The sequence below is a fragment of the Mytilus edulis genome, chromosome 4 (genome assembly GCF_963676685.1).
Source record: "Mytilus edulis chromosome 4, xbMytEdul2.2, whole genome shotgun sequence".
Lineage (NCBI taxonomy): Eukaryota > Metazoa > Mollusca > Bivalvia > Mytilida > Mytilidae > Mytilus > Mytilus edulis.
The window spans coordinates 60,042,843-60,056,067 of NC_092347.1; the positions used below are offsets into that span (position 1 = coordinate 60,042,843).

The 13,225-nt window shown below is 31.5% G+C and overlaps 2 long non-coding RNA genes across 2 annotated transcripts; both read left to right on the forward strand.

Annotated features, from left to right (window-relative positions):
- Positions 1 to 4,018: 4,018 nt before the first annotated feature.
- LOC139520116 (uncharacterized) lies at positions 4,019 to 4,482 on the forward strand. Its single transcript, XR_011663819.1, has 2 exons — positions 4,019 to 4,129; positions 4,204 to 4,482. It is a non-coding gene; the product is annotated as an uncharacterized lncRNA (long non-coding RNA).
- Positions 4,483 to 10,203: 5,721 nt separating this feature from the next.
- LOC139518491 (uncharacterized) lies at positions 10,204 to 13,173 on the forward strand. Its single transcript, XR_011663378.1, has 3 exons — positions 10,204 to 10,273; positions 11,843 to 11,870; positions 12,988 to 13,173. It is a non-coding gene; the product is annotated as an uncharacterized lncRNA (long non-coding RNA).
- The last annotated feature ends 52 nt before the right edge of the window (positions 13,174 to 13,225 follow it).

The window sequence follows — 13,225 nt, forward strand, 5'->3', positions numbered from 1 at the left end:
GCATTGACGTTCAATAATTCAAAAGATACTGCATGGATGTGTAGTATCAAATATTTATGTTTATTACTTGCATTTGGACATTTAAAAAAATGATTAATTTCCTTCATCTATTTCGTCCGCATGGAACAATGCAAAAGCTAAAAAAAAAGGGGGGGATGACTTTGTTTGCATGGAATTATTTTATACCCCATGAATAGATTACATTAGGCTTTCGTAATTTTTACCCTTAGTTCTCTCAAACTTCTTATATTATTTATATTGTCAAACTCAGACGATTTGATTTATTTATTCATTCATTTGTTTTATCTAATCATGTTAAAAATCGAATAGGAAGAAATAAATCGAGGTAATATGCGACAATTTGGGTAATCACGAGAACACCAAAATGTGCACCATCGGGTGCGTCGACAGGTAAGTGTATCCTATTATGGATGCATCACCCGCTATTTTAATTCTCACTTAGTGAACATTTTAGAAAAAGTTATTCGTGCGCATGAAATTTTTAAATATTTTCATTTCAATGTTCGCATTGTCATTGTACAAATTTTGCATGAGTACAAATTTGTGTACTAAATTGGTAATCATCGTCATACAAATTGTAAAATGTTTATACAATATCAAATATGTAAATGACTCAAAAGAGTTTTTGTAAAAGGCGATATGGTCGCAGTACTATAATTTTCTTTATTTTCTTTATTTTAGAAAACATTTCAGTAAACAAGCATTATGAAGGTTTCTGTTTGTATTGTTCTATGTCTGTTGTTGGCTTTTGCGGGAAGTAAGTATTATTAAACACAACATAAAGTCTAGCGGTGAAGGAAGTCTACACTGAGCGAAAAAAAACCACAATAAATTTATATAAATTGTACTCCTTATCCATTTGATAAGTCTCAGTATCTTATCGATCAATTTCTCTTCAGGTCTTGTATCAAGAAAGAGAGGTGGAATATGTCAAACGGATACTGAAATTCACATGTTGTTAAAAAATAAGCTGACAACATCCTTGTGAAAAACAAAAACGATCAAAAGACGAACAACAGTATACGAACAACAACGTAGAAAACTAAGGCTCTGATTGCCTTTAAGTACACTAGAACATCATTATCTTTAAGCTGTGACGCATAAATATTAATGCTTTATTTCATTTATATATTCAAAATGTAATGAACGGCTCGGCTCACGCTTACGTCATACAAGTCTTTATATGGGGTTTAGTTCAAATATTAACATAATTATGCAAGTCTTTGTAATTAGTCGCATTAACGTTGATTTCGATATGTAATTTGATATTTATCTTACATTAAGCTAGCACAGCCAAAGAAGAAACATTTGGAAAACGTCTTCTAAGGTATATATCTAATAATGAATATAAATAGATTATAACAAACACTTAATTAACTGATAGACTTAAGGGAGTAGTATATTTTCTATTGTATTATTTATAGATTTTATTATACTTATATATAAAAAGAAAAAAAACACTTTCTCAATATCATGCATCTAGAGCGCTATTAGGATTTGCTTTCATCAGGAACACTCAAACACGAATATACCATCACCATCGTATGTGACGTCATTTTCATAATTTACTGCGTTGAGGCCTGGACTGAGTCGGGTGTGTCTATTCTGTGTTGGTCATTCATTATGTATACGTGTTTGTTTTATGTAATGAGTTAATACTTCAGTTTCATTATGTATATCTGTTATATTCATTTGATAAAAATTAACTGTTTGCAATAGCATTAATTGTTCTAAATAATAAGGATGTTCTTATCCCAAGCATAAACACTTAGCCGTATTTGACACAACCGTTTTCAACTGTTGATCGTCAGTGCTGTACAACTTTGTACTTTTTTTCGCTTTCGATCTTTTATATCTGGGCGTCCCTGGTGACTCTTGTGTGGACGAGGCGCGTTATTTGCGTATTAAATTTTAAACCTGATGCTTTTTGTTATTCATTAATCATGTGTTTCTTTGTCTAATACGTTTTCCTATTTATATGTATTGTAGTCCTGTAATATTATGTTGTCATTTCTATGTTATATTTAACATTGCCATTAAAGTGCGAGGTTTGGCATGCCACAAAACAAGGTTCAACCCACCATTTTTTCCTTTAAAAATGTCCTGTACCAAGTCAGGAATATGGCCATTGTTATATTATAGTTCGTTTCTGTGTGTATTAAAATTTAACGTTGCGTCGTTTGTTTTCTCTTATTTTTGAGTGTAAATTGACATTGCGATAAGACGTGTCACGGTACTTGTCTATCCCAAATTCATGTATTTGGTTTTGATGTTATATTTGTTATTCTCGTGGGATTTTGTCTGATGCTTGGTCCGTTTCTGTGTGTGTTAGTTACATTGTAGTGTTGTGTCGTTGTTCTCCTCTTATATTTATGCGTTTCCCTCAATTTGAGTTTGTTACCCCGATTTTGTTTTTTGTCCATGGATTTATGAGTTTGAACAGCGATATACTACTGTTGCCTTTATTTATACAACTGTAAACAGCCTAATGATGTTTAAGACCTAGGTAGATAAAGAGTTTTATCCTGCAATTGGGTGTCTTACTGTACAGATACAGCCCTACAGATATCGCTATGCTGTAACTGTATACTATACAGATATCGCTTTAAAGCTCCACTCAGTGTTGGGCTACGTTTTTGTATTGCTGTTGACGAGTGTTGTATGAACCTGCGTTACCTCAAAATGTATATTGCAGTCGCATTCAAATGACGTATTGTTGGACATTATGCGAATTAACGATTACTTTTATACGTTCTGTTTGTTTTCAACATTTCTTTTGAGCAATAAGAATTAAAGTAATTTTCTGATAATAGACATGAACAGCAGTATTTTCTACGACGAAAATCATTTATTTCAAAACTTGAATGTGTACATTTGTAACAAAATCAACCATGTCAATTTCGGCATGCATGTTAAGTGAATGTCATGTTCAGTCGATATTATTATGAAGCGTAGGACAACTCGTCCACTTCTTTTTTTAACTTGGACAATGTTTTGTTATTTGTTTTTTTCTGTCTCCAGCTGAATTTGTGATTTTATTGTTAATAAGCGGGCCTCAAGGGATTTTAAATCGAACATAAATGCAAACAGGTGAGTTTTTGTGTCTTTCAAAGCACAAACAATATACATAATTAATTGCAGGATAAATACAATAACTGTTTAGTGTCTTTAAATATCAGCTGTATTTGAACTCGGCTCGAAACAAAAGAAATAGCTCGTTAAAGCTCACATTGCACCTGTTTCTTAGCCTCGTACAAATACAGCTGATATTCAAAGACAATAAACATGTATTGTCTATATATTGGCGCTCTATCAGAATAGATTAGATTTTTTTATTGTATTGCATGACCTTGTTCCAATATTATACCCAACAGAATATAAAAAAATATACTTTTTTTTTATGAAACTACATGTAAATGTTTTAACAGTACTCTGCAGAATTGAATTTGGCAACACATTAGTCTGATGTCTTATCTAATATAGAATAATATTGACGTCTAGCTCATCACATAAATGCAGGCAAAACAATTTATATGTTAACAACCAAATTGATTATGAAAATGCACATATAGAATGTAAAACAACTTTACAAGTATTGATAAAGTTTTTGTCTAAGCGGGATAATTACTGAAATGTCTAATACGAGCAATGTTAATTCAAATTCGACTTTCTTGCAACACGTAAACATCTATTTAGTTGGGATGGAAATATGTGAAATGGTTAGATATAAACTGTATGTACATGATAAACACCCTTAAATATCAAAATTTCTTTTAGATTTTTTGGTGATGTTTCAAAAACAAAATCTGTATTATTTTCTTATCAGTAATCGACAGATCCCTTTGACACAATAAACATTCAATGTGATTTTTTCCTTTAAAAGTATTATCTCTATTTTATAGCCGTATGAGACGAGCCGGTTACTGTAGTGCAGTAGGAGTGAGTTGCGGATCTGACTTGGCTTGTTGTTCTAAAAATTGTGCGTACGGAAAGTGCTATTAATGGATGGTTTAGCAGCTTTGGAGGAAACGGAGTGAACAGTCATCATCTGGATTATTATGTAGTGGATTAAATAAAAATTGCCATCAAAATTTCAATTAAACAAGATGTTAATTGAAGTATGTGTCACATCATTTCTTTAGATGTTTTCATTAACTTCATAAAAACTCCTTCACCACAGAGGCAAAACTACATAGATATATATTCTACCTCAGAAATAGGTTACCTTAGCTGTATTTGGCAAAACGTCAGGAATATTTGTCCTCAAAACTCTTCAACTTCGTACTTTATTTAGCCTTTTTAACTTTTTTTGTTAGCGTCACTGATTAGACTTTTGTAGACGAAACGCGCGTCTGTCGCAAATATAAAATTTCAATCCTGGTATCTATGATGAGTTTATTTGTACCGCCTATTGTTTTTTCAATTTGAGATACAATTTGTATTTGCAAAATGTTATTAATACTTTTTTTTATCTTATTAATTTCCTAACGTATAACTTCACAGAAGTTATTAACCTCCATTTTTAAATTCGACAAGTGCTTCTTCTTCTTTTATTTTCTACATGGGGATGAATTTTATTCACTTAGTTTTTTAATAACCTTATCGATTTCGGTCTTCTCTATAGAAGTCAACAGTAGCATATCGCTGTTCAGTAGCAATACATCGATTAAGCGAAAACAAATCCGGGTCACAAACCAAAACCGATGGAAACACATCAACTATAAGTTGAAAGTAACGGAACACTGAAATGCTAAAAAACGAACGACAAACATACATATTCAATATATACGAAATAATTCAATAGAATCCACTTATTGTGTACTTTAAGACCCCCTTCCAGCATGGTAGCTCGTGATTTCATACTGACTCGGTCAAATACAAGATTCTGTTTTACAAATTTAAGTTTAGTTACTTAGGAAAAATAATGGCACTGAATTTACTTTTGATTGTAAATGGATAGATTATATAATCTAGACGTTCAGTACAGGTTTGTTAGTTGTCATGTTTCTATGACGTCATACATTGTAATATCTTGAAATAAAAGTTTTGGCTTTTATAGGTAATTTTTTCACATACTTTAGTCACAATTGAATAGTAATAGGCCAAGTTCCTACTCCAAAAATATAATTTTTACATTAACATCTCCAAATAAGATTTCTCATGGCAAGAAACAGCCTGGACTTATAAAAAAAAAATCAAGAACTGAGGCTATTTTGGAATGTTTTTGTTTATGAATTAAAGCACAAAATTCTAAAAAAAAAAAAAAACTGAAATCTGACATGTACTGTATATCAGGGTGTCTGTTGGAAGCTTTTTGGTAGATATATTATACTTTTTTATTTTACTTTCAAGGAAACAAAAAGTGGCCTAAGAAACTTTATATTTCATTTTCCAATGAATTAAATTGGGACAACACAGTGTATATGTTCTTTATGTCGAAATTCAATCCCGTACTTTTTTAAGAATGTGACCTACCGAATTAGGCTTGTTTCCGGTTTTGTACTTACATGATCAACACGACGAGTGCTGCATGTGGAGCAGGTGCTTAACTTTTTGGAGCACAAGAGATCACCCCTCAAATCTTTGTCGTGGTTCATGTGGCTTAGTCTTTAGTTCGTTATGTTGTGTTTTGTGTACGTTTGTTTGTTTGTCTGTTTGTATTTTTCTTTTTTAGCCCTGGCGTTGTATAGTTATCAAAAGTACCAGGATTATAATTTAGTACGCCAGACGCGCGTTTCGTCTACATATACTACATTCGTTGTATTCTCTGGTATCGGTCGCCCCTATTTAACAGTCGGTCTATAACACTATAATAACTGCATGGAAGTTCTACATAACTATATATCAATTGGACCACTAAGTATGATATATTTCAAATGGAAAGTCCCTCATCAAATGAATTAACTTAAGATTCATGCTCGAATAAATACCAAAGAGATATAAATGAATTATTATTTTAATTGGCAAAATAAAGGCCACGGCTCACAAATTAATCAAACATTAATTTAGCATCAATAAAGATGAAACATTAGCATGATCATGAGTCACAAATGATCAAAATTAACACATTAGCGTGGATCACTGTTGATCAGTTATAATATTAGAATGGATCACGATTGATCAATTAAAAACTTTAGCATGGATCACGATTGATCAATTATAACATTAGCATGGATCAAAAATGATCAATTAGAACCATCTGTACAAAAAGAGCACTTTATCATTACTGTCCAATACTGACATTGACTTTAAAAATACTGGCCCTGGGAACAGAAGCTCAGTAACGGATATTAGAGTCCATTATGTGAACATGGTGCAAGATTGTTGGCGTTGTGTCACTTTCCCGCCATTTATCTTCAGATAGTCCTTCAAGAAATTAGTTGAAAATTAATAGAATGAAAAGTTCATCAATCCAACGCTTCTGTGTCAAAATATTTCAACATTTGTCCATTAGTTAAGGTGTACAAAGTTCAATTATAGAATCACGATCAAAATTTGAACGGAATATAGCGAATAAAATCTCTTCTTGAGTCATCTTGGAATTTCTACACTTGGTGAGCCATGACGAATCATCATACAACATTGGGTGAAAGGAAATAAAATATGTCCATGAAACCTGAAAAATAAATCAAAACAGCAGCAGTATATCGCCAAAATACACGTTTTGAAATCAAGAGGTGGGAGGGTGGGTTTTTCTTACATTACATAGAAATATATTAATACAAAACCCAGAATTTACTCTGACGAAAAATGTCTGCCTTTTCTTCTTCAATCTCTGAACGCCAAGCAGGCGATATATTGACGTCACAGAAGATATTGGTCCGCTAGGCCACATTACCCTTTTTGAGAAGCGTAGTTTGATTTTCAGAAAATTGCAAACCTACATTATAAAGAAACTGTATAAAGAAAGGTAACTCGAATAACTGAAACGGCAGCTTCACAGAGTTAAGGCAATCTATCCCATATTAGGATAGATTGAATAATCAAAAGCCCAAACGCATCAAATGAATGGATAACAACTCCTATATTCCTGACTTGTTACTGACATTGTCTTGTGTAGATAAATATTAATTAAAATGGTTTGATAACTAGGTAAACCTCTCACTTGTATGACAGTCGCACAGAGTCCATTATATTCACAACAATGTGTGAGAAAAAACAAACAGACATAATAAAAAAATTGTACAACAATGAACATGATGTTATATTCTTAATCATAATAAGTACAAGCAAGTATGCCAATAACGAAAAAAATGACATATATACACTCCTAAGACAAAGTACATATGCTAAAATTAAAGACAAGAATACAAAAAGTGACCATGGTTATAAGTTATGTATTTAATAGGGTTATTTGTACTATAAAATAGTTGTTTTTATTTTTCTAACGGATCATTCTAAACAAATATGCATTTTTTGCACGAAATAACTGAATAAACCATGGTCGTATTTCTAAATACCTATTAACTGTGATGTTGTGCGTGCTAACCCCGCTCGTGACAAGTTACATTTGACTCCTTATAGACAAGAATTGCCAGTTTTCTTGCCGAAGTTCTATAGTTTTGTCCCCCTAATACTCTGAGTACCTCCATCAACAAAATTTGTCGCAATGATAAAGCCAGGAGTGCTGGATGAGGCATACAAAACACGAAGAGTGACTTTGTCAATCAAGCAACCAGTTTGCTTTAGTTAAAAAATTGACTCAAATTTAATGTTTTTTTTGCAGGGTGTTTGTGTTTTCATATCTGTAAAAATGAAGTTTATCGCTGCAATAAGAACTAAGAGGAAATAAAATAATCAATTAAATAGGAAACAAATGTGTGCAGTTTAAAGTTTCTTCCGAAAAAAAGACGAGACTAAAAAAAAGCACAACGACTGAAATAGAAATATACCGAAAAACTGAAATAGATATAGGACAACTCTCCATCCAAGTAACAATTTGTAAAAGCAAAACATTATAGGTCAAGGTACGGCCTTCAACACGGAGCCTTGGCTCATACAGAACATCAAGCTGTAAAGGGCACCAAAAATTACTAGTGTAAAACCATTCAAACGGGAAAACCAACGGTCTAATCTATATAAAAAAGAGAAACGAGAAACACGTATGAACTACATAAACAGACTGTACATCAGATTCCTTACTTAGGACAGGTGCAAAAATTTGCAGCGGGATTAAACGTTTTAATGGTACCAAACCTTCTCCCTTTTCTGAAACAATAGTATAACATCACAACATAGAAAGACACACTATGAAAGTCTGATTTTACATACAGTATTTGTATTTGTTATGTTTTTATAAATTAAACTCTTTCAATGCTTAAGGTAACACGATACCGAATGACGTTACGCCATGAGTTATCGTTCCTGACGTTATCGAATAACGTTCACACATATAAGCCAATGCAGCGGGTTTTGTGTGGCATTTTTAACGGTAACTTTCCCTAGATGCAGAGTGCCGAGAGTTTTGATGCAATACGTAGCGGTTATTTGACATAGATTGTTTTATCGTTTTCCGGCAATCATTCTGCTCATTGTTAATCTTTAAAAAGTATTACTTTACTTTTTAAATATTCTGTTTCTTTGATATTTAAGCATCTGAACGCTTTATCTATATTTAAGAATTGAATGCTGTCACACTGCTTGTTTGCTAATCAGAAAAATCACTCAAAACTGCAGCTGATCAGAACAAATAACAACTTTAAAATATCGAAATAAAAACAAATAAAAACAAAGCTACGTGAATAGTAAATAACACAACAGTAAGGTAATTGTTTCATCTGTTGCAAATTAATCACATTTCAAATGTGGTTACCCTCATGATAATTTTAATTTTAATTTTACCCTCGTGATAAACAACATGACCTTGGGACAATTATGATCATAGGACGTTATTTGTTGCTGTTAATATTTCGTTACACATTTTTTGGTTTATTAAAACTTGGTTCTTTTGGTCCAAATTTTGTAAAGATGGAAAAAAAGAGCGTAAGATACCAGAGGGGCAGTCAAATTCATAGATCGAAAATAAACCGACAACAGCATGGCTAAACAAGAAAATAACAAACAGACAAATAATAGTATACAAGACACAATATAGAAAACTAAAGACTAAGCAACATGAACCCCACCAAAAACTCAGGAAGAGTAAGCGAATCATGTCAAATGTTTTGATACTCATGATACTAGTACTATTGCAAGATAAAAGATCTAGATTTACATCTAAAACTGATCGAGTTTTAAAGCAGTTTAGATGAATAAGTCGAAGCTTGTTAGTATGAAACAATCACAGTGTTCTCACAGTTCTGAATATCATTGTGCTCCATACTGTAGACCATTCTAATTACCATATTGAATACGATACTGTTATCAATACCGAACCACACGATACCATTATGTATATACCACATTGTAAACCATAATACTTACAAAACTGACCAACTTATTGATTTACCAGTATATGCGTTTGAGGATTTCTGTTAAACTCAAAAACACAAATTAATTATAGGATTAATGTTGTGCAGATACCTGTATACAGCTTGACGTTGATTATTCTTATGTTTTCAGAATTATATGTCGCAAAGCTGACTTCTGTACATGATGGGAAAGCCCATGTTGCACGTGTAGCTGTTGCAATTTTTTTTGAAACCCTATAAGTTTACAAATATTCCTTCCTTAGTTTTATGAGACGCATATAACAGATGTATGGGAGGGAAACTACTTCCGTTTTGATTGAGAGGCTATCTAAATATTTTTCATGGGAAAAGTAACTGATTCTTTAGTAATTTTTAGATGGATGTTTATTCACACAACTATTTAACAGTATTATCTTTGTTAGGATCTTCAATATTAGAGATTGGAATAGCAAATTAAATTCGAGAGAGGCATTTTTAATTATGTTGTGCTTTGTTCTGTTATATATTTTAACAAAAAAAATCGAAAAAAAGCACTTGTTAGTTTTGAGGGTCGAACAATTAGTAACTGTAACAAATATTGGTAATTGTTGCCCAAGATATCCAATTTTAAATCATTTATCAATGTTTAGAAAAATTATGCGAGATGAATTTGGTATAAGCTAAATGTCAAATGAAAATATTTCTCATTTGTAAATTCTATAAATTATTATAACTTGAGTTCCGTGTATACACGAGCACTTCACGATTTAAATTAACTTGTTTCTACGTTATTTCATACTATAAAAGCGTGTCTATCGAAAAGTATTTGACTGTTCCCTGTGTGTTACCTAGCTTAGTAAATTGTAAGTTTATTTATATCCTATTATTTCGTTACTCTTGTTACTTGTATTTCTTTTAATTGGTTGGTTGATGTTTACCATTATCGAAGAATCAATAGGGGTTTGCCATATTTTTTCTAATCTTAGTTATTGTTTTCATCATTCCTTCTAAAATTTTGTGTAGTGTGTAAAATGTTCATATTTGTTTTTGCCGATTAGAAGTTTTGTTGAAATGTTTGAAAGAAATTTTAATCATTCATTGTTTTGTCAAAATGTTGACTTTAATTTTGAAATTTCAATCTTGATATTTCCAACTGAAATCATGAATTATCAGTTTTATTCTTGGAATTATCAACATCTACTTGGAAATTTTAACTTTAAACTTAGAAATTTCATCTCAAATCTAGGAATTATAAAATTTTATCTCGGAAATTCATTACAATAATAAATTCAATTTTAGTGCAACTTAGTAAACAATATACTCACTTTTGAACATTAAAAGACGAAATACTCTGTTTGTAATTTTTTACTTTCTGTTTTTGTTTTCACTTTTAGAGCAGTTTTCAGTCAACAAGCTTTATGAAGATTTACGTTTGAATATTTTTTGGTGTATTGCTGCATTCATAGGAGGCAAGTATTTTACAAAACAATACGGATTTTTTGTGTTATTAAAATTTGCTGTTACAAAATGTTATAAATTATTATAAATTAAGGAATGTATCTCCCTCGTGCAAAGCTCTGATTCCTTTCACGGATTCGGCTATACTGTTTGGACCTTTGGGATTATAGCTCTTCATCTTTTATATAAACTTTGAATTTCAAATATTTTGGCCACGAGCTGCGCATCTGGTGCAGGAAAATTGGTACCGTTAATGTTATTATCGGGAAAGGAATTTTACAATGAGTTTAAAAATAACATCTATGTTATTTTTTTCTAGCCTTATCCAATTGATTGATCTCAATATCACACTGAAATATTTAACCGTGTATGATTTTGTTTTACCTATTTTTTAACGAAAATTTTGTGACTTAATTCCATTGGAAATGTATGACATTGAGATTGTGCGCATTTATAGTTATTGTTGTATTCTATTTATAAATTGTTGTAGTCCTGTCATGTAATGATGTCATTTAAATGTTATATTTAACATTGCCATAAAAGCGGGAGGTTTGTATAGCCACTAAAACAAGGTTCAACCCACCATTTTGTCTAAAAATTTCCTGTACCAAGTCAGGAAAATGGCCATTGTTATATTATAGTTCGTTTATGTGTGTGTTACATTTTAGTGTTGTGTTTCTGTTGTGTCGTGGTTCTCCTCTTATATTTGATGTGTTTCCCTCAGTTTCAGTTTGTAACCCGGATTTGTTTTTTTCTCTCAATCGATTTATGAATTTCGAACAGCAGTATACTACTGTTGCCTTTATTTCACTATTATGAACTATTAATGTTTTCATTAAAATTCACTCCTAAATCACTAGTCAATGAACTATCTAGTTCAAATATAAAAGTGTTTATGTCGGACTTTAGTACAATAGGTCGCGTTATTTCCCTACTATTTCGTAATATGATTATATGGTGTACACTTTTTTCAGCTAAGACAGCCAATGCACAACGTCTAGGGTATGTATTTTATGATAAAAATAAAATTCACTTTTGAAAGAACTGGTATTACTCTTTTAAAAAAGTGTTCCCCTTTTATTGAAAGTATTGATGTACTGTATGGTCAGTTTACATGCTATTACTCAAGAATGTTTATTGTCGTCTGCTTCACAATCAGTCATTTTTCTATTTATTTACACACCGATAAAGAGTAAAATAGACCAGATAACTTCATTTTAATATTGTATGACCACGGCACAGCATAATGACTAATAACATATATCAGTTCATTTCATTCTTTTCTCTTGTAACATGATAGTATAAAGTAAAAAGATAATTAATTATTGTATGCACATGAAAATACAAACACTTGTTTATATTTTGATAAATGTATTTGAGATAACGAAGAAAAATGAGTCCAAGGCCTTTGAATCGCGCAACTGATCGGTTTTTGGTTTTACTTTAAGGCCAATTTAATTTTCTTTTGTAAACGTTTTATTTTTTGAACATATGCACGTACTTGAAGTTTTTTTTCAAAACAAAAACCATCAGTTATTATTATATGAATTCAAAAATTTTAAAGATTGTTTACTTTTCGTGATTTCTACAAATTAGGGAACTAATTCAGTCCGGATCAGAAGATACCGTTGACGAAATTAACTTAGAGTTTTGAACTTTGAAACACATTTTAGAAATGTTTCATTGAAAAGGTTTTTATAAGCATTTTCTGATAAAATAGAAAATTAACTGCTAATCGTCAGTTGATGGGTTGATTCAATGGTATGGGGAGAAGAAAAATTATGTACGCCATATACTATTAATCATGTTAATGTCATGTCTCAAAAAGTTTGAAATGGCAGATAACATTTTCGATGTAAATGTACGTGGTGAATTTATTTTTTTCGATTGACCGACATTTATTTCGTTTCATTTAGATTAAAAAAAAAATGAAATCTAAAACGTAGCACTGGGTGTTGATATTATATCCAACGTTATAACATTCAACCACATGTCTTGATTTAAAGATACAAAATACAAGATACATCACTGGTATATCTTGTAGTGCCATTATAACGTTATGTGGCTGTTAACTATATCAATGGTTATGTATCTCATTAATTTCTTTTCGTCTTTATAGCCATCCATCTTCAGTAGCTCCCTGTGTAGGAGGAATTGGTTCCAGATGTTCTAGCGACTATATGACTGTGTTGTTCAGGAGTTTGTTCGAAAGGAGTGCCTTCCTTGTTTTCGAATGAAAGTGGTAAAATATGTGCTTGAAGATGATTTAATTGTAATAAAAGTAAGTGGCTGAATTTTTAAATTACACTTTCGTCCGATTTAATGCAAGAATGGCCTTTCTTTAAAAAGTAAAATAA